The sequence below is a fragment of the Notechis scutatus genome, chromosome Z (genome assembly GCF_049901735.1).
Source record: "Notechis scutatus isolate UNSWTSFEM ecotype Mainland chromosome Z, rNotScu1.2, whole genome shotgun sequence".
NCBI classification, from domain to species: Eukaryota; Metazoa; Chordata; class Lepidosauria; order Squamata; family Elapidae; genus Notechis; species Notechis scutatus.
This window is the reverse complement of record NC_142025.1, coordinates 8053119-8079897: the sequence shown is the minus strand read 5'-3', so window position 1 is coordinate 8079897 and position 26779 is coordinate 8053119.

Sequence of the window (26779 nt, the reverse complement as noted above, 5' to 3'; positions counted from 1 at the left end):
ATTGAGTTTTGCAAAGGAAGCGATGATTTGACATTTAAGAAACAGCTGTGTGAAACGGGCTCCTGCTGTGCAGTTAAGAAAATAAAAATTAAAACATGCACGCACACACAAAAACACACACAGAGAGAAGCATCCTGTCCAGGTAGTCCTCTACTTATAACAGTAGGTTTAGTGACTGTTATAACGGCACTGAAAACAATGACTCATGACTGTTTTCACACATACAACTGTTGTTAGTCACGTGATCAAAATTCAGCTGCTTGGCCATTGACTCATATTTATGAAAATTGCAGTGTCCCAGGATCACATGATCAACTTTTGCATTCTTCTAACAAGCAAAGCCAATATAGTTTAACAACTGCAGCGATTCATTTAACGACTGTGGAAAGAAAGATCATAAAATGGGGCAAACAATAACTGTCTCACTTAGCAACAGAAATTAGGGGCTCAGTTATGACAGTAAGTTGAGGACTACCTGTATTCAAGAATATTTGAAACTACAAAGTGAGGTGGCATGCATTAGATTTGGAGGTTGTTTCTCAACTCCAATTCCCTTTCAGAAGTGTGGACTTCAATTTGCGGAATAACCTTACAATAAAGTTAGAGGCGCTACTTCTGAGTGTGCTTCTTGTTTCTGGACTACCTCAATATTGCAAATCTGAAAGTTCATCTCCCATGCAAGGAAACTGAACCAGGCTGTGGATTAAGGGCATTGGTAGCATTGGTATGGTTGCACCCTGAACCTCAGAGCAAAACAGAAAATGTTGTCTGCGAATGTCTGCTTTACCTGATAGAAAGACCTGATAGAAAACATGCCACAAAAGCTAATCCTACTTTATTGTAAAGCTACAAATAAAGATTACAATTAACAAAACCTTGCAGGTCTAAAAGCACAGTTCTCCCACTGTGATCTTTTATAGCCAAAACACCTTACAGTTCTGCCCACTTTGCAAATAAGAGGACTATCCCACTCTTTTCTAATTGTTGCATGGGAACCTTCTCTTTGTTGGTCTCCATAGGGAATTCCCACATACCCTTACAGCAAACCCCCAGCTGATGCCTTATCTGGTTCTCAGTGGAAGAATATCATTGTGATCTCTTTCTCAACCTGCACCCATGTCTGAAAAATTTGAGGATCTCATTGTATGGCACTCCTGTCAATAAAGCTACAGGATAAGTTTGATGTTATATTGCTAAGAATTGAGGTGAGTGAACAATGTCCTGTTCAATTGTGTGATGGGAATATATGCTGTTTCATTTCTCTTTAGATACAGCCTGGCCTTTAAAGATACTGGCAATTCATGGTAGTCACACAGAGCCAGATATTGTCAACCTCCTTTGGAGAGGCAAGAAGCAATTTGGAAGGAAATCTTTGAAGATAATTTCAAATATTTTTATTCATTCCCCAGTGCATCTCATGTGAAACTTAATACACAGATCAGGAAGCCATAGTAGAAACAAACCGTGGCAAAACCATGCTGGCAAAAGAATGAGAAAAGATTGTACACTCTCTCCTTATTTATTTGATTTATACACTGAATATATATTATGTGAAACTGATGGGAAGAAGATGAATGTGATTTTAAAACTGGAAGATAAATCATCAATAAACTGTGATGACCAGAGTGTAACACAAATGTAACAAAATCCAAAACGTAAATAAATGTCCTTTAATGCCTCCAACTTGGCCCCACTGTTCAATAATTCTCAGTTGGAGATAAAACATACTCAAAAATAGTCTTCAAAAGAAAGCAATAAAGTCCAAACTTAATGAGCAGATAGAGGTGAAATAAAAAACCAAACAAACTACAATAACGAAATTTCCACAACGGACCAGGATAAGTACTGTAATTACCAATTTCAAGAAGATAACAAAGGACAGTCTGTTGGAAGGATGCAAACCAAGATAACTTCAGCCCAAAATAACACACTCTTTGCTTCTGGCAATGCTGTGTTGTAATTGTCTTTCTTATATACTAGTCTCCCCAGCTGCAACCAATGAGGAGGATCATGGCCACTTCCTCTCTCATAAGCCAAGTTGTTTCCTTCTCCGTTCCTCCCTGCATGTCCTAGGATGCAGTGGGGATGGGCCTGGTTCTTCCTCTGACTGCCCAGCTGGCCTCTGCCCTTCCCCAGCCTCCTCCACAACCTCCAGAGCCACACCTCCACTCCCTGTCGGCTGTTCCTCCTCTCCCTCAGAGTCCGACTCTACCAAGGGCATGACATAAACTATGCAGTACTCAGAATACTATATAGAGACTTGAAAATATAAAGGATATGCAGGATCTAATAATAAAAGTCAAGGAGCATGGTGAAAAACATACCTAAACTGAATGTAAAAAGATCTAATTTATGAGAAAAGGTAGAATAAGAAGCCTTAGAATTGCCAATGAACATATCAAAGCATGTAACAGAGGTAACAGAGTCAACTCATTAGAGAATAAGCAGTTGAGCAATACACCAGGGACTACCACCATGAAGGTCTTGAAAAAGATTTAGATACTATGATAACAGAATAATAGAATAACAGGGTTGAAAGGTCATCTAGTCCAAGCTCCCCCCACCAATACCATTTCTGACAGATGGCAGTCTAGTCTCTTCTTGAAAGCTTCCAGAGATGAAACTCCCGTAACTTCTGATGGCAAGATGTTCTATTGGTTGATTGTTCTCACTGTCAGAAAATGAAACGTGAATGACAAAAGTGGGGGGGAAATGTTGAAGAAATAGTGGCAGACAATAGTGCAGTTATCTTGTATTGAATTGTCCTGCGTCAAGTTGTCTTACATTGAGTTGTCCCACAGGGAATTGGCCCTGGCAGGTTGGTCATGGCAAGTTGGTGATGCAAAGTGTCCCTTTCCACTTCTGAGATGTTTGCCACACCTCCATTTTTGCTATGAGCTCAGCTTCCCCATATCCAACTATTTCCCTGTCTGTGTCTCTTCCCTCTATCTCTCAAGATCCTTCTCATATATCATTACTTCATACCTACAAAGAATCCTGCAAGTCATGATATTCCCTGCATTACTCTTTGAAACCAAAGCTGGTCTTTGAAGAGGTAGGATAGGAACTCAAGAAAAAACAATTACTACCCACCTGCCTTCAATCGAGGACCTATATACTGCCCGAGTCAAAAAGAGAGCTGTGAAAATATTTACAAACCCTTCACAATCCAGACATAAACTGTTTCAACTCCTTCCCTTAAAACGACGCTATAGAGCACTGCACACCAGAACAACTAGACACAAGGACAGTTTTTTCCCCGAAAGCCATCACTCTGCTAAACAAATACCTGTAATTCCCTCAACACTGTTCAACTATTTACAAAGTGTGCACTACTATTACTGTTAATCTTCTCACCACTCCTTATCCCCCATCCCCTCCCACTTGTGATTGTAGGACTGTAACTTTGTCGCTTGTATCCTTATGGTTTATATTGACTGTTTCCTAGTATGATTTGGTTGTTGATTGTACCCTATGACTATCATTAAGTGTTGTACATTATGATTCTTGATTCTTAATGAATGTATCTTTTCTTTAGGTATACTGAGAGTATTTACACCAAAACAAATTCCTTGGGTGTCCAATCACACTTGGCCAATAAAGAATTCTATTCTATTCTATTCTATTCTATTCTATTCTATTCTATTCTATTCTATTCTATTCTATTCTATTCTGTTCTGTTCTGTTCTGTTCTGTTCTGTTCGGTTATTCGGTTCTGTTCTGTTCTGTTCAGTTTGGTTCTGTTCTGTTCTGTTCTATTCTGTTCTATTCTAACTTTGATGCCTTTAGATCTGGTGTTGGAGAAGGTTCCTGAGAGTACCATAGATAGGCAGCCAAGAAAAGAAGCCAATGGGTGATTGAAAAAAAATCCACCAGGAGTTATCAATGGAAGACCAAATGACTACGCTCAAATAATCCTACTTTGGGCACATTATGTGAAGACCTAACTCTCTGAAGAAGGTTCCATTGCTGGGAAACAGAAGGAAGAAGACAAGTGGCAGGAAGTTGGAAAGGGGGAACTCAGTTATAGTGGGGCTGAATATATCTTGGGGAGACCTAAAAGGTCATGTTAGAGACAGATCTTCATGGAGAACATCTCTCTATGTGATTGCTAAGAGTTGGTATCAGCTTGATGGCACGTAATCAGTCTTCATTCATTGGCACAAGAATGGTGCATAAATGTAAATCACTGTTATGGCGATCTGATACCTTAGTCCAATGTTGTTTGCAGAGAGAATAATACAAGTCAAGTTGTTGATAATGGCAGTAGAGTGATGGGTGGAAAAGGGGGTGAGGCTTCAATTGTTTTGTCTTTTGACTTTTTTGGACTGTCTCTAATGGGTGCTGCCATTTTGTGTCAACTAAAGGATAACAGTGGTAAGAAGCTACCAAATTGTTTCCATGTGTATCTGGGAAAAGAATTTGGAATCTGGCCACTAAATTCCATGATGGGAAACCAACAAGAAGTTCAACTTCTGGTAAACAACAACGTAAAGTTTAACTTTTCTATCTTGATTTCACATGGCCTCTGCCAAGTATATATTTATGGAAGGTGTATGGGTGCAAATATCTCATTTTACAATAGAGATTGAAATAATAGTTCAGATATCAATTTAAACATTAGGGGCACTATTAGACAAGCAATTTATTAACAGTACCTCCCTAACTCAGGGTATCTGATGAAGCCTTGTTTGGATTAAGGTTGGACTAAGGTTCCTTCCAACTCTCTTACTCTGTTATTCCCCTATTTTGTTATAGGCTCTAAATGATGATTTTGCATTATCATTGTTTTGGAATGGGATGGAAATGAGGATTTTGCATTATCTTTGCTCTGGGATTGGGTGGAAGTGAGGATTTTGCATTATGATTGCTCATAATTAAGTAGGAACCAGTAAAAGAGGAATGGCAAAATCCCTCTATGTAGATTAGCGTTTTTTCAGTCTTGGCCAGTTTAAGATGGACGAACTTCATGCTACCTTGGGAATTCTGGGAATTGAAGTCAATGTACCTTAAAGTTGCCAAATTTGAGAAGCATGATCTACACTACAGTTTAGGATTTCCATTCCTGTTATATTGAGAGTTTGGTGCAATTAAATAAATCAGTTGTGATTTCCTTAACAAATAAGTGATTAAAGCAATATGAACCATTACTGGACGTTTTGTGAGAAACTGAAATTGAAAGTTGATCTGGGCTTTGATGATTAGATATGGGATTATGGAAGTAATGTAGACAAATGTTAATCTTAGAGTTTGATATATATATTTTACTTATATCTGCACCAAAGAAAGTTGGAAGTCATTCTTTTTCAGTTTTCCTTTTCTTCTTTCTTATATTTTCACTCTTTTTCTTTCCTGAGCCTTTTCTTTTTTTCAAATCTGTTTTTTATTTGTTTATCCCTTAGCTTCGTATTTTTTTTTATGTATGAAGGATCAAATGCTCGGCCATTATAATTCTACATTCCTTATTTATAGAAATTATATCAAAATTTAGAATGAAATCCACTGGGAGACGTCTCATATAACGCAGGCTCCGAGTCCCTCTAACCAAAAGGTGTTTATCAATAGAAAAGAATATTTATAGCTCAGGATTGAACTGTGGGGTCCTTGGTGCTCTCTGAGCTTGATGGTTTTCTTGCAGATGTTTCATTACCCAACTAGATAACATCATCAGTATTAGAAGGGAGTGGAGTTTGCTCTTATTTTCATATACTAGTGGCTTACCTTGTCAGTGTTGATCAGTTGCTTCACAAAAAGTGTTTTGATTGTTGCCAGGTCTCTACAGCCTCAGGCAGAGAAGGGCTATTCTGCACCCCTCCCTCAAAGGTTCTTTAAAATACAGAGTTTTCCAGCATTCCTTTAGGAACCTCCAACATGCAAACTGTGGTTACTCATCCTAAAATGAATCCTCTTCACCTGGAGCTTCAAAATGTGCTGTTTGCTGGGAAGATGTGTAGCTAAAAGTCAGTCTACATTTAGTGTACATCTGACTTTGGGGATATTTCTTCATAACCAAACGAAAGTGTATTTTCTGTGCAGTTCACACCCCTTGCTCGCTGGATCTGGATGTCACAAAGCAAAGGCCTCGTTTTGTAATTAACCCCCGTGCCCCGTTTGACTGGCAGAGTGCTACAGGAGGCTGAGTGCTGTCACATCCCCTGGCCACGCCCACCCACCCACGCCCTCCCAGCCGGTCATTAGGGCAGAGAACCGGTTGTTAAATTATTTGAATCCCACCAATGCTCTAATCCAGCGCTCGCCAACCGGTGGGCTGTGAGAAAATTTTGGTGGGCCGCAGAGAAATCTCACTCCCAGAGCACCCCCACAAAGCAATTAATCCAGACTGCGCAGAAACACAAGGCTGTGCCGCCCACATGGCCCACCCACTCACACCCACTCACTCCTTACCTAGTAAACATGCCTGCTAAATTGCTATTTTTCCGACCATCTTCTGTTCTGCTGTGCCGGGAGATTTAGATTAGTTAGGAAGCAGGAAATGGTTGGATTTCTTGCTTTCTAGCTAGTCTTTAGATCTTCGGCGCACAGCCGAACCTCCCTTAGGACTGAAGGTTTGCTTGTGAGCAAATTCAGTGCAGACTCACGGCAAGCAAATTTGAGAGACTGAGCTAGCCAATGGCAGATAAATAGATCACTGACTGATTTTGTGAGCAACTCAATCTGCCTGCTTGGCCTGATTTTGGGTAAAAGTTTCTCTTTTTTATAAAAAAAATCAATATTTACATGCATGGTGTGTTGTGAGTTAATTTTGTGACTTTACTTGCTAGCAAATTTTATGAGTTTGCTTGCAAGCAAATTTTATGTGACAGACTGAGCTAGACAATGGCAGATAGATAGATCTCTGAAAGAATCTGTGATTCTGTGAGCAACTCAATCTGCCTGCCTGCTTTGCCTGATTTTGGGTAAAAGTTGCTCTTTTTTTAAAATAAAAATTCAATCTTTACATGCATGGTGTGTTGTGAGTTAATTTTGTGAGTTTACTTGCAAGCAAATTTTATGTGACAGACTGAGCTAGCCAATAGCAGATAGATAGATCTCTGAATGAATCTGTGATTCTGTGAGCAACTCAATCTGCCTGCTTTGCCTGATTTTGGGTAAAAAGTTGTTCTTTTTCATAAAAAATTCACATGACCACCAAGCCACACCCACAAATTAGGCCATGCCCACAGAACCGGTTAGTGGTCCCTGGGATCTAAAATTATGAGTTTGGTGGTCCCTGAGGTACAAAAGGTTGGCGATCCCTGCTCTAATCCTATGGTTTGGGTATGACTTCATATTTATATCAGTCTTAGTAGCTAGACCAGACAGGAATCATGACCAGATGAGCTAATTTTACTTTATTGTAAAGCTACATTAACAGAATCTTGTCAATCTGGAAGTGTAATTCTTCCGCTGTCTCCTTTACAGCACAAAAATTTAGAGAGGCCTCGTTTTGAAGTTGCTCTCCTGATCACCACTTAGTTGTGGGCTATACTGTCTTTTATTTGATCATTTCCTAGATATTTCTTGGCCTATTCTCCAAAGTCTTTACTGTTTAGTTCTGTAGGACTTAAGATTACCCAACCCTGATATCACCCAGAATCCACCTCATTTGAGTCTTTCTTTAAGAGAAAAACTGGCTCTTACGTTTGCCTGCCTTAGTTTCAAAGGACCAATGGATGGATTAAAAAATAAGGATTTGGGATAAAGTTTGGGAAATAGGGGAGCCAATATATAATTTATGAATGAATGAACATGGAGATCATGTGATTAAGGAGGACCACATAAAAGGGAAAAAGTGCAAAGAGATTAATAAAAGCAAATTTTGAAAGAAGAGAGAAAAAGTTGCTGATGGAGGTACATTTTCAAAGTTTCGAAGCAGCAGAGGAGTTCTTAGGCTGCAGATTTTGTGCCCATGAATCTTATGAAATCATACCCAAAGAACAATTTTATAATCTTTAAAGCTATGTCACATATTGTTCTCAAAGAGAAAAGTAAGAAGAGCCAATACGAGCTTTTTTTTTTTAAGTGTCTATAATACTATCTTTGAGGATCCTTTCTCTTATATAACAATTATCTTGCTGCTTTTTAGTTTTCGAGATGGGTTTTCCAATGAGTTAAGTAGTACTGAGGCTCCTGGTGACAATCTCAATAAATACTCACCATCTTGACCACTCTCCAGTAATAAGCTGTAGGTCTTCAAAGACATTCCAATATGCCCTTTGAACTCATCCTTCCATTTATTTATTGTTTTCCCTTTGGACTTGCTGAGCATAACTACTTTCTAGTCCAGTCTTCAAATGGAAGTACATATCTCTGTTTTGTCTGACTCCTCAAGGGAGGATTCAGTCTTGATGTATTTGGTCAATAAGATATTGAATGGTTCTTTTTCAGACTATTATATTTTTTGATAATCATCTCCAGATTCTCACTATCCAGCTTTCCCAGTGCATATTATCTCTCGTAAAAGCATTGCTTTAATTTACCACAGTCTTTGACTTACAACCAAAATTGGGGCCAGAATTTCTATTGCTAATCAATATGCTTGTAAAGTCAGTTGCATCTGATTTTTTTTTGCCAAGGTTGTTTAGCAACTCACTGCAGTTGTTAAGTGAATCACATAGCCGTTAAGTGAATATGGCTTCCCCCATTGACTTAGCTTGTTGGAAGCCAGCTGAGAAGGTTGCAAATGGTGATCACATGACCTCAGTATATTAAAATGTTCATAAATACATGACGGTTGCTAAGCATCCAAATTTTGATCACAAGGAGGTGCTATGATGGTTGTAAATATGAGGATCAATCATAAGTCACTTTTTTCAGTAATATTTTAATAGTCGCTAAATGAGGGCTACCTGCATGCTTTTATTTAGAAATATCCCTAATGTTCATGATTTCTCATTTGCATCATCCCTATATTTAAACCATTTCTTCTTCAGTTCACTGTCCATCTCAATGTGTTCCTGAAGTGAAAAAACTACTACTTCTATTTTTTCATACCTTTCATTCTCCCTCTAAATAGTCTGTCTTGAGATTGTTCTTTCTATATATTATATTTATAAGAAAGGCTATTAAAGAAAAATTGATTCCCCAATATCATAGATATTTGCCGAATATTTGTCCACTTTTCAAAATGAGAAACCATTGGGTTAATAACAGGTATAAAACATAATCCCATGCCTTAGTAAAAGGCAACAGTGACCAAAAAAGCTGGCATAAAATGAGAAGTGGGACCACAATAAATTTAAAAGGGATATAAAGAAGAGGGGGAGAAGGTTCCTTTAGATGAAAGGGAGCTGTTATGAGAATCTTCTATAGTAAAGCAGGTTAAATGTCTCCATTTATTTAGTCATATATTTCCAGAGTGGATTGAATAACCTTTTTATATGGTTTTTAGGGGGGAACTTTAACCTTCATTATTATGGAATAGAATTTCAAAAAAAAAAAAATGTTGGGATGAAATCATGCTTGTATTCTCTATATCATATACTACTATTTTACATTCTATTTTCTAGGAATCTTTCTTTTCTCATATATCTTTCTGTTATACCAATGACTATTATTTAAACTAATAAATGAAGATTATTTATGAATTGAAAACATGAAATAAAAAGAAACATAGGAGGACAGAATCAGCAGGTTCTGACCAGTTCTGGAGAACCAGTAGTGGAAATTTTGAGCAGATCGTAGAACCGGCAAATACCGCCTCTGACTGGGCCTACCCCGCATCTATTCTCTGCCTCTCAAATCCCAGCTGAACAGCTGGGTCTTCTTTGGTTGCCCTACACAGGAGAACGGAGCTGGAAAGCAGGTTAGTGGGGTGGGGAGGAAATGGGGATTTTACAGTATCTTCCCCTTGGAGTGGGGTGGGAGTGGAGATTTTACGGTATCCTTCCCCTGCCATGCCCACCAATACGTGTTATGCAATATGGGACCACTTTGTGCAATGTCTTTTACTACAGAACTGGTAGTAAAATTTTTTTGCCCATCACTGGACAGAACCATGTATGAAAATTAACATGTATTTGAGAACTAGTGCATATACCAAATTCCATATAAAATTTGCAAGTACGACATTGCAAAGCTAAGATTCATCTAAATTCCACCTGTGCAGTAAATAAGAAAAGAGTCTACTTGTTTCACTTTCTTGGTAACTATATTGTGTACATGAGTTTGTGTCTGTATAGAATATGTTCTAATAAATAAAGAAGCCATTGATTGTACACCAGGCTTGTGATGTTGGGGAAAGTATTGGAAAAACATTGCAGACTTTTAATATCCAAATTATTCAGTATGATATTAAAATTATTTTTAAAAACTTGTTTTGTTTATAATTTTCCAGTGCAGTGAATATATAAATTGAACACAGTCTGCAAAAAGTGATCAATTATCATTTTACAGAGCTTAGAGAGAGGAATACTTATTAGGAAAACAGAAATAATGAAGTTTTATGGGGCACCTTAAAGATTAATAAATATACTTTGGGTTTTAGTGGACAGAATTCACAAAAGCTTGTCATATAACAAACACACTAGTCTTTAAAGTTCCACAGTATGCTTTGATTTTTTTTTTAAAAAAAAACCAAAACCTTCTTTTGTGTTGATACACAAAGTATAGAATCAATTTCTGGACTGCCATATTTTATGGGGTTTTTTTTTTGTTGGCTTATTATGATAGCTTTTCGGCTTTCTAAGGTCATAAAAATCTAATAATGATTTTAAAGGGATTGGATTTGAGATTCATAATAGACATTGCACAAAGTGGTCCCATATTGCATAACACGTATTACTTGTCAAAAAATTTTGACCTTTAATAGCCCTGATGTGTTGGCTGAGCCTCTCTATTAGCAACGGATCATAAAATCTCAGAAATGAAATCTAGATAAGAGCACACTACATGGGGCTACACTTGACGAGTATCTGAAACCTTCAGCTGTTACAAAATGCAATTATGTGGTCGATTCTTTGCACCTCTAAAGTGACCCGTGTTACACCACTGTTCTGTGAGTTGTACTGGCTGCCGGTTTGCCTCTGGATCCAATTCCAGGGGTTGGTTTAAATCTCTTCATGGCATGGGTCCATGTTATCTGAGGAACTGTTTCATCCCAACGGGATTAGTCACACTTAGCATAAGATGTATTTCTTCAGACCCTTTGGCCAAGGAATTTTGGCTGGTGGGGTCCAGGAGAAAAGTTCTTTTCTGCGTGGCTTCCACTCTCAGTCTGGAAAATCCCAAGGTGGGATCCACATCCACCCTTTTGGTCTTCTCAAAGGCCTTGAAGACACCGCTAGTCAAACTGGTCTCGGGCACCAATAGGGAAATGGCATCCTGGAGGTGATTAATGGATTAGGATTAGAATTAGAATTACAGAGTTGGAAAGGACCTTGGAGGTCTTCTAATCCAATCTCCTGCTCAGGCAGGAAACCCTATACCATTTCAGACAAATAATGATTGGATTGGGTTGGATAGATGCCACCTTCTCTGTGTGTGCTCTTTGCTTCCATCCTTTCTATCCATCCTTTCTATCTTACTCAACTGAATTATAAATTTATGGTCTTCATTTATTGTTTTAATGATTTATATGGTGTTTTTATTGAATGACTGAATATCTAGATTGCTTCAGTGAGATGAGTGGCATTGAAGTTAAGCAAACAAACACATAAATGAATAAACAGATCTGCTGAACAGAGTGTTTCTAGATTTCTTTATCTGGCCATTGTTTTGGGTACTGGTTCTTTCAGGCAGAGGTGGTATTCAGCAGGTTCTGACCAGTTCTAGAGAACCGGTAGCAGAAATTTTGAGTAGTTTGGAGAACTGGCAAATACCACCTCTGACTGGCCCCACCCCCATCTATTCTCCACCTTCCGAGTCCCAGCTGATTGGCTGGGTCTTATTTGGTTGCCCTGCATAGGAGAACGGAGCTGGAAAGCAGGTTAGTGGGGTGGGGAGGGAATGGGGATTTTGCAGTAATCTTCTCCCAGGAGTGGGGAGGAAATGGAGATTTTACAGCATCCTTTCCCTGCCACGCCCACCAAGCCAAGCCACACCCACTAAGCCATGCCCACAGAATTGGTAGTAATTTTTTTTCAATCCCACCACTGCCCTCAAGGTTATTCCTTCTGTCTCCTACATCCTTGTGCCATAGACCAAGCTCCATCTAGAAGATAGGATTGCCTAGCATCAATTATCTTCTAGACTTGGAGTTCTTGCTTACTTCTTCCTACTTTATGTAGAGAGAATCTCATCACTGGTTGAATTAGATGTGACTCTGGTTTGTATGGATATTGATTGTTCTGTTATTATTTATTGCCTTTTAACATAGATGTTCAATCTTACATTGGGTGTTTTATATTCTCATAATGTCATGTACCACAAGGAATCTTTTGGCTATGACTATATAGACATTTAATAAACGTTGACACAATATTCCGCGTGATTTTTCTGAACTTGGAGCCAGTGAGTTATAACTGTGATTATACAGCAGTGTTTCTGATTGGGTTTGTTCCTTTCTAACTCTCTTCTTCTTTTTTAGCAATTGCATGAGACATTTTGAAGTATGAATTTGTTAGTCCAAAGAAAGAATCTCACAAAAGTCTTTTAGGAAGCAAAAGCCTTGGAGCTTAAAATGCGTTTTGCCCTGCCTGACAGTTAAGATTCAAGACAAGGACACCATCCAACATTATGATGAAATAAGCGCTACTGGGGGAGCTAAGAATTTATATCACAAATATTTTCCCATGGATGAACTGGTTTTAGTTGGCAAGTCCAAGCCAGCCAGGTCCTTGGGGCCAAGCTATTATTCACACACATGCCATCATTACCCCAACCCTCATATGTCACAGAGATTTTTTAAAAATGTCATTCTATAATCTAAAATCTGTGATATGGATGGGGATAAATCATAATAGCATATTCGAATGTTCAGGAAAATAGGTGTAATTATTTTTCAAAGTATTGTAAGGAGAACTTTTTCATTGATAGGTGATTAGATGTGTGTCCACTAGACACAAGAACAGTTTTTCCCCAAACACCATCACTCTGCTAAACAACTAATTCCCTGCTTGTATCCTTATTGACTGTTTCCTAGTATGATTTGATTGCTTATTGTACCCTATGACTATCATTAATTGTTGCACCTTATGATTCTTGACTCTTGACGAATGTATCTTTTCTTTTATGTACATGAAGAGCACATGCACCAAGACAAATTCCTTGTGTGTCCAATCACACTTGGCCAATAAAGAATTTATTCATTCATTCATTTTTACAGAGGAAAATAATTTTTAATGGCTTATTCCTATCCTCGTCTCTGAGAACACCAGTAGGCATACAGTTTGTACAGATGGTCTTCAACTTCAGATGGTGTTCAATTCATTTAACAATCATTCAATGTTATGACGGTGCTGAAAAACTGACGTATGATTGTTCCTTGCGATTAAGGCTGTCGCAGCATCCTTGCAGTCACATGTTCAAAATTCGTATCCTTGGCAACCAGCATGGATTTATGATGGCTGCAGAAATCCAAGGTCACATGATAGCCATTTGTGGTCTTCCAGTTGGCTCCCAAATAGCAAAGTCAACAAGGGAAGCCAGATTACTGAATAGCCATGTGCTTCCCTTAACCACTATGGTGATTTATTTAAAAAAAACACAGCGAAAAAGTCATAGAACTAAGGAGAAATTTCCTGATAGATAGAATAATTAATCAGTGGAAAGAATCGCCTCCTGAAGTTGTGGATGTTGCATCAATGGAGTTTTTAAAGAAGAGATTGGAAAAGCATTGATCTGAAATGGTATAGGATGGTTAGATTGGATGACCTTTAAGGTCCCTTCCAACTCTGTTATTCTGTTATTGTGTCATAGAATTGGGTACAATTCAGTTAACAATTGTTTCACTTGGCAGTTAATTCTGGCCGTAATTCAAGGACTACCTGCATTTCAATTTTGGATCTCTGGAAAGTCACTTGATGAGTTATGAGCTTGATGCTACCTAACCTTAAAACTTTCAGCTCACAAGGCTTGTTAATAACATCAAAAATTCTCCATTCTGCCAAAAAAAGTGCATTTGTTCTAGGTGAAGAAACATCAAAGTTTATGGCACTTCCAAGGCTTCTGAAACTGGGAATTGTGTAAATTCTAATCAATTGTCTTCTAGCTGTACTTCCAAGCATGGCAGATAAAATAAAATGTTCTCTGTTCCTTTCATTTATAGGTCTTCTGAGTATGAAAAATTCTGCTAACCATTTTCTCCAACCCCATCCTGAATATAAAAGTACTATGGTTAACTCTTCAGCCAAGGGTACAAACCAAATATTGCACACCATATAAACTTGATAAATAGTCTTATTTGAAAAGGAAGGGCATCATTTTTTTCTGGAATCCAAATTGATTAAGTTTGTTTTATATTATTTTGATAACTACTCCATTTATTATCATTTGTACTATGAATACTGCCTGTGTCTCTAAGAAAATAGGGAGGGTTCCTTCCCCAGTTTTATTGTTTGAAATATATGCCCCCACACAAGACTTCATTGTAGAGGGAAGAGCCTCACCACATTAATATTCTTTATGGGACAAAAGGGAGGAAAAATATTAAAAGGCTATGTGGTGAGTAATCATTTTCATTTCCATAATCTAATTTTAATCTTGATCCTGTTCCACTTAATTACTTAAATGAAATGAATTTTAGTTTCCCCTGCCTGGCTCTAGCTACTCTTAGTTTTGGAACAGCTCCTCCCCCCAATATTAGAAAGTGATAGTTAGATCAAAAGCATCGAGTTCCTAGTCATTCAAGTGGGACGCGTTCCTTGCTGGTAACCTCAATAGAACCAAGTTGAATTGTTGTGTTGCTTATCAAAAGTAACAACTTGTTTGCACTAACAGATGGTCATCTTCACTCATTTTTAATATTAAAGTATTAACTGGATGTCCATCTCAGATCATCAAAGGTGCCTTATGCTGGTTCTTCTAGAGGCCACCTGGAGCCAGCAGCTCATAGTCCTCTGGAATGCTGGGAACTGTAGTTTTAGCCTATCTGGACAGGCAGTAGGTTGGAGAAGACTGTAGTAATGCAACTGGACAGAACTGGTGTTGTAAGTAAGATATGGTAAAAGCCTAACCCAAGTCACACAGGTGGGTTTTTTTTTTATTTGACAGATTTGAAAGACCACGGTCATATCCTGCTGTGAGAGAAATGCAATATTTTCTTCATTTTCTTCACAAATAATTGTTTGAATTAGAGATGCAAGGAACTTGGGTTGTCTTGGGCCTTTAGAGGGGAAGATGACATTTGACCAGATCGAGAGATTTTAATAATGCACTAAAGAAAATGCCTTTAACATAGACTGGTTTCCCAACCATGATGACTTTAAGATATGTGAACTTCAGTCCCCAGAATTCCCAGCCAGACAATTCTCCATGCTTGCTGGGGAATTCTGGGAATTGATGTCCATATGTCTTAAAGTTGCCAAGCTAGGGAATGGAAAGGAAAACCTTGGTGCCGCCATCCCAGCACTGCCATCTTGGCTTTGGTTACCTCAGCATGGCCATTTCAGCACTGCTATCTTGACAGAGGACAAATCACCATGGGAAACTCACTGAGGGACAACTTGGCACACACACACACCCATGTACCTGTCTTCGCAAGAGATGATATCAACCACGGCATTGCAATGGGCCACAACACAAGATCCGGCCTGTGGGCACAGCTGGTCAGTCAAGTTGGAGCACGTCCATTCCACATGGCTGTCTGTGGTGTCTCATTGCACTGCCCACATGTGAGAGGTGTCAGAGTATATTCATGAACTGGAATAGAGCTTAGTAACAAGGTCAGCCAATGAGAGCTGAAGTGAACAAGGTCAGCCAATGAGAGCTGAAACTTAGAGAATCTGGGTGTGGTTTATCTCTGCTCTGTGCTTAGCTCTAAAGTGAAAGAGAAACTAACTTGCTTGCTTGCTGAAAACTAGAGCTCTGCTCTGAACTTGTAACACGCTTCTGTTTGAGTTTGCTCCATGTTGGAGAAATCTACAACTGGTATTGTAAAATTTACTTTATATGTTTATAAAGAAGTTAAATGAAGCTTCAGCCATCTCTGTTTACTTTTCTGGCACTGAATTTATGCTGCAAGACTCTGAACAAGAGGTGTCTTTCTCCTTGGCAGGTGACAGGTGGGCAGCATAACATGAAACTGGCATGGATGCCACCCTCCCACAAGGGCCCACGGGAAAAAAGGAACAACCAAATATGGTCTGGGTAGAAGGCCTCCCCAGTGGGTAGCAGGCCAGATGCACCTCTCAACATGGGCAGCACAATGCTGAGACTGGGAATAGCCGAATGCAGCCTGGTTGGAAGGCCTCCCCAGGTGAGTGATAAGTGGGACATATCTCTTGTGCATGGGCAGGAATGGTGACACCATAGATAGCCATGCAGAGCATATGCGCTCCGACCTGACTGACCAGCTGTGCCCACAGGAAGCTAGATCTGGAGACTCAGCCCATCATGACACCACAGTCCATGGTTGCCTCCTATGAAGACAGACTCTATGAGGGGGAGCTCGAGTTGCCCCATAGTGAGTTTTCCCTGGTGATTTGCCCAGTGTTGAGATGATGGTAGCAAGATAGCCATGGTAACATGGCCGTGGCAAGATGGAGGCGCCGAGGTATCATAGACCTGGCAGGGAAACACTGTCTCTTCTTAATTCTTTATCAGGTCATGTTGAAACATACAAGAAGTCTATTTCTGTCTAATCTAGAAAAATTGGCACTATACCTACTTCCTTCCTGACCAGTATGAGCTTCCACAGAGATCTACTAGTAAGGCAGTTTACTTATAAAAATATCTGGGCATCCATGAAATGTATCTCACCATCCTTCCTGATAATGAAAGGGCATCATTATTCCTTTTCAAGGAAACTTCAAGTTGATTATCTAATAACTCAAGGCAGGGAATGTATCCAATACATCTTCGTCTTCCTATCTTCTTCCCTCCTTCTCTCTCCATTCCTCCCTTGCTCTCTACTGCTCCCTTCCTCTCACCTTCCCTCACTCCCTTCACTATTTTTACAAATAATTCAAGGTGGTAAACATATACTGTATATTCCTCCTTATGCTTTCCCCACAACCACAACCCTACAAGATGAGTTGGGCTGAGAGAATATGATTGGCTCAAGGTTATCCAGGTGGTTTCATGGCTAAAATAGGACTAGAACTCACAGTTCCCTGGTGATTGTCCTGAAAGTCACCCAGCTAACTGCTATGCCTAAGGTAAGACTAGAATTCAGCATCTCACAGACTCCCAATTTCTAGCCTTAATCATTAGATCAGACTGGTTTGTTTATTTATTTATTTAATGTATTTATTTGATTTGTCAATCACTTACAAGATAATAGGTATAAGAATAAACATCAGTATGAATACAGGAAATAGGTATGAATAAATGGGGACAATAGGACAGGGATGGTAGGCACGATTGTGCACTTATGCACACCCCTTACAGACCTCTCAGGATTGGGGTGAGGTCCACGTTAGATAGTTTAAGATTAAAGTTTTGTGGATTTGAAGATGTAACAACAGAGTCAGGTAGTGCATTCCAGGCATGGACCACTATGTTGCTGAAGTCGTACTTTCTGCATCGAGTTTGGAGCGGTATACATTTTATTTTTATTTTATTTATTTTATTTTGTCAATCGCTTACAAGATAATAGGTATAAGTATAAACATAGTTATGAATACATGAAATGGATACATATAAGAAAAATAAAAAGAAACAATAGGACAGGGACGGTAGGCACATTGGTGTGCTTATGCATACCCCCTACAGACCTCTTAGGAAAGGGGTGAGGTCAATAGTAGACAGTTTAAGGTTAAAGTTTTTGGGGTTTGGGAAAGAAACCACAGATAGAGTATTCCAGACATTGACCACTCTGTTGCTGAAGTCATATTTACTGCAATCAAGTTTGATGTGGTTTACCTTGAGTTTGTATCTATTGTGTGGTCCTGTATTGTTATGTTTGAAGCTGAAGTATTCATTGACAGGTAAGACATTGCAATATATAATTTTATGTACTATACTTAGATCGGACCGAAGGTGGAGTAGTTCTAGGTTGTCTAGGTCTAGAATTTCAAGTCTGGTGGCATAAGGTATTCTGCAACAAGTACAGAACTCTTCTTGTGAAATATTTCTGGACTTTCTCAACTGTATTAATATCAGATATGTAATGTGGGTTCCAGACTGATGAGCTGTATTCAAATATTGGTCTAGCAAATGTTTTGTATGCTCTAGTTAGTAGTGTGATATTACTGGATAAAAAGCTACGCAGGATTAGGTTAACAACTCTTAATGCCTTTTTGGCTATGTAGTTACAGTGGGCTCTAGCACTTAGATCATTAGAGATGAGTACTCCAAGGTCCTTGACAGAGTTTGGATCATCAACAAGGTCTTGACTATTCAGCCTGTACTTTATTTTCTGATTTTTTTTGCCAATATGTAAGACAGAGCACTTATTTGTTGAGATTTGAAGTTGCCATTTGTTTGACCATTCTGATATATAGTCGAGGTCTTTTTGAAGGGTAGCAGTATGGTCTGAGGTGTTGAATAGCTTTACATCATCAGCGAAAAGAATGCAGTTGCTCTTAATATGATCACAGAGGTCATTTATGTAGAGTATGAAGAGAGTTGGTCCTAGAACACTGCCTTGGGGACACCACTGTTGGATTTGATAGGATGCTCCCAATTTTGACCATTTGTTGTCTGTTTGACAGGAATGCTTCTATCCAGTTATGCAGGTATCCAGAAATATCATAAGATTTTAATTTTAGGAGTAGTTTGTCGTGTACCACTGAATCAAAGGCTTTACAAAAGTCTATGTAAATTGCGTCTGTTGCTTTGCTCTGATCGAGTTGTGTAGTCCATATGTTTTTGCAGTGTAAGAGTTACAGATTACAGGATAGTTTTTTTCTGAAACCATACATTGAATTTGTATCTGTTGTGTGCTCTTGTATTGTTGTGGTTGAAGCAGTCATTGACTGGTAGGACATTGTAGCAGATAATTTTGTGTACCACGTTTAAGTCCAACCATAGGCAGCATAATTCTAGGTTGTCCAAGCCCAAAATTTCAATCCTGGTGGTGTAGGGTATTTTGTTGCGAACAGAGGAGTGTAGTACTCTTCTCGTGAAATACTTCTGAACTCACTCAATTGTATTAATGTCCGATATACAGTGCGGATTCCAGACAGATGAGCTGTATTTGAGTATTGGTCTAGCAAAGGTTTTGTATGCCATAGTTAGAAATTCAATATTACCGGAAGAGAAGCTTCGTAAGATTAGATTTACAACTCTTAATGCCTTTTTGGCAATGTTGTTGCAGTGAGTTCTGGCGCTTAGGTCATTTGATATGAGAACTCCGAGGTCCCTGACAGAGTGAGAGGTGTCAGTGAGGTTTCATTGGAGATGATGGTTGGTAAGACTAGAGAGGAAATTCTCTTGGAGACTTGTGTAATTTTTGCAAGTCTTTCTCCATATGCTTTATTTCCACTCTGTATTTCTCCATTTTGTTCTCATTGTGTGTAATTTCAAAATATACAGTTGCCCCATCAAGAGTTTGTGCTCAGTCAATAGTACATTCAGTCTACAGGTTTCATTTTGGAAACAAATGATGTGCTTAGATTTTCATGTTATTCTTTTCTTTCTGTTCCTTCATTTGCAGAATGTACAGTAATAAAAAATTATAGAAGATTTTGGAAAACCCATGGGTTAGCTTGCCATATCATTCAAATACATCAACAAAACGGAAAAGATTACTGATTCAGACAGAACAGGGATGTCAAACTCAATTTCATTGAGGGCCGCATCAGGGTTTTGTTTGTTGTGGGGGGTTGTGGGAGTGGGCATGGCCAGCATGGACGTGGCCAGCATGGGCCAACGTGATGTCCTGCAGCCCTCCTGGGCTCTGTTTTTCCTGGGAGAGGGCTGCAGGAGGCTGTTGCAGCCAAAAACAGAGCTGAGGAGGGCCGTGTCCAGCCCACGCAAGCTCCATTTTTACTGGAAGAGACACTGCGGGCTGCTCCTTCACTGTTTCCAAGGTGGCTCCTTGGGCCAGATATAAGCATCCCGTGGACCAGATCCATCACACAGGCCTTGAGTTTGACATAGAAGATGTCAGTTAATGAAGACATTCAGATACAAATGCCAGTTTATTCAGCAGCAATGTCAGATTTTTAAAAATCCCAGAACAGGTTGGGTAAAAGTTTTGTTTTTAAAGTTAAGTTGATTCAATTGCATCCCAAAACAATTTTTTTTCTACAAAAGTTCTGCTAGTTTTGCTTCCAAGTTGCAACCAAAGACTAGAATGACACAACAGATTCATATTTAAATGCTGCCAATATTAAAAACCAATAATCTAACAAACTAAGAAAACATTGCCAAATTATGTCAGTTGATCATTCAGTATCAGTTTACTGTGTACTGAATTAATCCCGGGCATTGAATTAATATCAGCTATTGAATTTTATTTTTGCAAGAAAACAGCCCTAAAATATGTAATAACTATGAATAAATAATTCTAGAAACATTTTTCAATCTCCTTGGGGAAAAAATGCTTACAAGCGAAACATACACTTCTCAAGGAAATAAAAGCTGAAATTGTACTCAACTGTCTTGAATATAAATGAACTAGCTCTATACCCGTGCTTAGCTATGAAACTTAGTTTTGGGGGAGGAAAATAAGGGCGGGAAATTCTGTCTCTGCCTACCATCATCCATTGGTATTCATCGGCTGGAGTCCTGTCAGTGTGTGAGAGAGTTGAGGGCTGTTTGGAAACTGAAACATATTTGATGTGTGAGCAAGAAAGAGTCAGCAAGGAGCCTGGGCATGGCTTAGCTCAACTGTTCTGCACTAAAGCTGGTTGCTGCTGTGAAAGTAAAACTGAAACTGAAGCTCGTCTCCTCTGCTTTTGTTTTGCATTTGCAACAGATTTCTTTTCAGGTGGGGAGGGGGAGTAGAACTCCTTAGCATCAGAGCGTGTTAATAATAATATACGAAATAGTAATGCTCTGATGGTCATTTCGAAAAATCCTTTCTTAGTGAGCACCTAGAAGCCAAGAGGAACATACGTGCCAAATCTCAAATTTTGTAGGCTTTATGGTTCTGGAGATTTTGTGATGATGCGTGAGTGGTATTTCACTTTTATATACTGTATGTAGATAAATTAACCTCCTTTATCCATACAGGAGACAAGTGTCGGAGAAATGCAGTCAGAGGTGCGAGGAGGAGTTAAATCTGTCATCAGCTTAGAATCCTTATGTTGTCACAAGCAATCCAAGAATCCTTTGGATTCTGCTGACTCTCATCTAGCGCCAATTTAGTGCTGACCATTAGTTGGCTAGATTCTGGTGAATAGGCTGGAGCAACAGGAGAGTCAAAACCATATAAAGAAGTCCTAAAATTACAACTGGCCACTTTGTGACCATTTACAAGTTGCAACAGAGAGTTACTTATGACACTGACTGCAAAGTTCTGACAGCCAGCCATCTGACCATCTCTCCCAGCCATCTGACTGCATTTATAGCTGCCTACAGTGTTTTTGGCCACGTGGCTGTGTTTTATGATGGTTTTTCCCCCCAAAACCTAACATTTACTTCTGGTTTTTGGCAAAGCTGTGCCTACAGCAGAACATTGGTCTGTTTAACAAATAGGGCATTTATTTAACAGTGATGGCTTCTTTATGACTGCTGTGTTCACTTAAGGACCACCACAAAAAAAGTCATAAATCAGGTCAGTCACCTGTCTGAACTGTTTTATTACCATCACTTCTCACAACCATGATGGGCAGGCCTACCTGTAATTGGTCAGGATATATAGATATCCATGGCCTGAGCCATTACTTTTTTCCCATTTCCAAAAATATATGGATGCACAGAATTATTCTCCTTAAGCCGACATAATTCCAGGCAACCCAGCTTCCTCTAACCAAGTTTACAGCTATATAACATTTCTGCACTTGCTCAATTCCTGTGTTTTCTGCTGTCAAAAAAAATAATCTCAGCCTTTTCTATTTCAGATATCTATTGTTGTTGCCAGGAATGTCTGTGACAAGTAGAGAGATAAAAAAATAAAAATAAAGATCAAGGACATGCAGTGGAAGGTCCATGCCCCGTATTAGGTGTGTTGAATTAAGTTTAATTTAATTATAGGTACTTTTCTGCTGCTTTGGCCAGCAGAACCTTAACAGCTTACAACAGCTAGCATATAATACCAACAACAGAATGATATTCAATGCCAATGAAATATATAGACTAATCCAAAATTCAGTAATTATTATAATAACCAAATGCCAAATCCAGTCTGAACATCTGGCTGACTGTGCAACAAACCAATGATGTCACAGATTTTTTAAAGATAGATGCTGGCCGGTTTTCTAGTAAAGCTCAATCCAAGATCTGCTACTTGAAGAGGGGCCACGCCAAGATCTTCTTAAGGGTCTGACACCGCCATTTCCCATGAGGCTTTCACCTTGGCATGGCCCCATCTCTTCCTCCCTGACAGGGACAAAGCTTTGGATTGTCAACTTCTGAGGAATAAAACATTTTCCCAGTTGACAAGGCAAGATGTTGTTTCCATCAATTCTTTAGATTCTGCCCAAACGACTTCCTATCCAAGTGGATGGGAGTGATTTTTATCTGCAAAACCTCCGTAACTTATCAAAGCAGCAAAATATATTTTATTATCTATCTAATGCTTTGTGGCAGTGGTTATTATGTTTACTGTCTTTAATTAATCTGTTTTGCTCCTTTCTTAAGTTGCCGCACATGCCTGTGTCATTCTTCGGTGTAAAATCAAAGCGTTCTACCAAAAAGTAAAAGATTTTTCATGGTGGAAAGGGGTAGCCCAAGCAAAATCCTAGTAAAAGAACTGCAACTCATATATAACAAATTGCATGTTATTTTTGCTTAAAGATGTACCTCTCCAAGTGTCATGACCTCAGGTCAAAGTTATTTCAGAAAAAAGGATATGCAGCTGATGTATATCTGGATTTTTCAAGTTGTGTTCCATGAAACCATAGAATTCTTCAAAAATCAGTGAAGTTCCATGAGGGGAGGGAGGGAGAGAGAGAGAGAGAGAGACAGAGACACACACAGAGAGATGATGGATAGATGGATAGATGGATAGATGGATAGATGGATAGATGGATAGATGGATAGATGGATAGATGGATAGATGGATAGATGGATGGATGGATGGATGGATGAATAGAGAGGGAGGGAGGGAGAGAAAGGAAAGAAAGGAAGAGAGAGAGAAAGAAAAAGAAAAGAAAGAAGTAAGAAGAAAAAGAAGAAAGGAAAGAGAAAGAAAGAGAGAGAAAGAAAGAAAGGTTCAAACAGCATCATTTTCTGCATTAGAATTTTGCCTCTGGATCAAAGCTTCTGAGATTTTTTTCTTTTAAAAATAACAAGTTTCACAACTTGAGAAGTTTGAAAACCCCTAATGTAAATGATAAAATCACAGTATCCATTACAAATGGTGCTAACAAATGTTTTAATTCTGAGTTAACATCTGTGGACTTCACCTCGTATTTAAGAGGGTGGCATGCATAAGTGCACTAACATGCCTAATGTCCCCGTCACATTTTAATTGTTTTCATTTTGTTTGTTCGAAGTTGTAATTTTCGTTTTACAAATAAAAACATGGCAACAAAGTGTGCTGGGACATTTCAGCACGATTCCCAGCCTAACACAAGGGTCTCCAACCTTGGCAACTTTAAGAGTTGTGGACTTCAACTCCCAGAGTTCCTCAACCAGCAAAGCTGTAGGAGTTGAAGTCCACAAATCTTAAAGTTGCCAAGGTTGGAGATCCCTGATCTAATGTCACATTTAAGTCATAAAGCAGGGGCCTTCAAACTTGGCAAGTTTAAGACTTGTGGACTTCAATTCCCAGAATTCCTGAGCTAACATGACTGGAGGAGGAATTCTGGGAGTTGAAGTCCACAAGTCTTAAAGGTGTCATAAAGTTTGCAACATAATGAAAAACAAAGTTTAATTGCCTTTTGAAAAAGCAGCTTTGGGGTTTGCAACATAATGTCACTTTGCATATTCCAGCCCTTAATTCTTTCCCTGCAGATCCCTATGACTGGAAAAGAGCCCAAGACAGTGAGGAGCAGGGCCATTTTAAACATCCATACAGGTAGTCCTCAACTTATGACATAATGGAGCCCAACATTTATGTTGTTAAGTAACACATTCATTCAGTGAGTTTTGCCCCATGCTATGACCTTTTTTGCCACAGACGTTAGGTGAATCAATGCAGTGGTGAACTTAGTAACACGGTCGTTAAGTGAATCTGGCTTCCCCATTGAGTTTACTTGTCAGAAGGTCGCAAAAGGGGATCACGTGACCTTGGGGCACAGCAATGGTCATAAGTATGAATCAGTTGCCAAGCGTCTGAATTTTGATTACATGATTATGAGAATGACACTGAGGTCATAACTGTGAAAAATGGTCATGTCACTTTTTTCAGTATTGTTGTAACGGACACTAAATGAACTGTTGTAAGTTAAGGACTACCTGTACTTATCAGAATACTATCAATCTATAGCATTTCTTTGCAAGGAAATATTTTTTAAAATTCTCTCCCCCTTTGAACTTTCAGAGGGATAGGTAGGGGATAGAATACTTTATTGGCCAAGTGTGGTTGGATACTCAAGGAATTTGTCTTGGTGTAAATACTCTCAGTGTACATAAAGGAAAAGATACATTCGTTAAGAGTCAAGAATCATAAGGTGCAACACTTAATGATAGTCATAGGGTGCAATAAGCAATTAATCATACTAGGAAACAGTCAATATAAATCGTAAGGATACAAGCGACAAAGTTACAGTCATACAGTCACAAGTGGGAGCGGATGGGTGATAAGGAGTGATGAGAAGATTAACAGTAATAGTTAATGCAGACTTTGTAAATAGTTGGATAGTGTTGAGGGAATTATTTGTTTAGCAGAGTGATGGCCTTTGGGAAAAAACTGTCCTTGTGCCTAGTTGTTCTGGCGTGCAGTGCTCTATAGCAGGGGTCCCCAACCGCCGGTCCGTGGACCGGTACCGTCCGCGGAACAAGTCTTACCGGGCCACTGGTTGTTGGGCACCGCCATCTTTTTGGTAAAGTGCTTCCGGTGAGCTTTTCCGGGTAGAAAGCTCACCGGAAGCACTTTTTCATCAAAAAGATGGTGGGCTGCCAGCGCTTCGTGAGCTTTTCCGGTAGAAAGCCATTTCTACCCAAAAAGCTTACGGAGCGCAAGCCGCCATCTTTTGAAAAAGTGCTTCCGTGAGGTCACCAGAAGCACTTTCGTCAAAAAGATGGCGCCCAGTTGATGCCGGGCACGGCCGCGGGCGCCAGCTGATGCCGGTACCGGGCCGCGGCCAAAAAGGTTGGGGATCACTGCTCTATAGCGTCATTTTGAGGGAAGGAATTGAAACAGTTTATGTCTGGGATGTGAGGGGTCTGTAAATATTTTCACAGCCCTCTTTTTGACTCGTGCAGTATACAGGTCCTTGATGGAAGGCAGGTTGGTAGTAGAGAGTAGAGTAAAGAGAGAACGCATTGTTCTTCTCTCTGGTGTTATCATGACTTCCCATAACCCCTCTCCATTCTAGGGAAAAGGCTACGTTCAGTATATTATATTCCTTTGGTTTTATATATTTCTGCCTCCTGGTGGTCAAATAATGTGTAAAACCATAGAAATACATACTTCAAAAGAAAGATTATCTTGGAATTTGCTGTCGTTTGTAGAAAGACGAGTCCTTCCTTTGTATTACTCTATCCATTCAATAATATCAAAGTGAGGATAGTGATTTTCTGAAACAATTGTAAGATCCAGAGACAAAAGAAAAGGTTAACACTCAATAATTTAAGCCTGGTATGAATTCTACATTATGATGAAAGTTTGAAGGATTTTGTTATCTCTGGGTTTTAAGAATCTCTTTGAACTGATGTGGATGTCACGCATCCAAGCAAACTCACACACAAATAGCGTGCTATTGTTCCGGTCATAAGCAATGTCAAGAATTGAATAATATGCTACAACAATTCTTCTCCACCCCCATCCTGCCTGCAATCACTGAATGAAAAAGTTAGTTAAAAAGGCATGAAATTGCTCTATTAAAAACTGAGTGGAAGTGAAGACATCACACAAAGGAATAGGGTGCTAATACGGTATGTGATTTTTCTCGGCTAAATGATTAGTTTCTAAAACCTGGGAAAATGCAGAAAACTTTTGCATAGATTAATGTTTTAAAAGTAGTTGGGTTTCAATCATAACAGGAAAACCCAGCGAGTGTATTAAATTGCATTTGTGCATAAAATCTTCTTTGCAACTAATTGGTTAGCTTTCATTCAATTTCAAAAAGAAGATGCTATATAAATTATCTATGAGAAACACGGTGCCTGTTTCTAATATGTGAAGTTGAATTTTAAAACGGTATGATTGCAGCTGCCATTTTTATTTATTTTTAATTTTCCCTGGTGTATATATCTTTATCATCTCTCCTCTTACACATTTGTTCCTACATTTTTCCCCAACAATTAAAGTTTTCCAAATTACTCCAGCTTAATCAGCTTGAGAGGCAGTTTCACATAGCGGTAAAGGCATTTGGCTAAAATCTGGGAGATGCTGAGTTCTAATCCTGTTTTAAGCACAAAATCAGCTGGGTAAAGTTGGGCCAGTCACCTTCTGTTAGTCCTAGGAGGAAGGCAATGGCAAATCACTTCTGAAAATATTGCTAAGTCAATACTGACTGGAAGG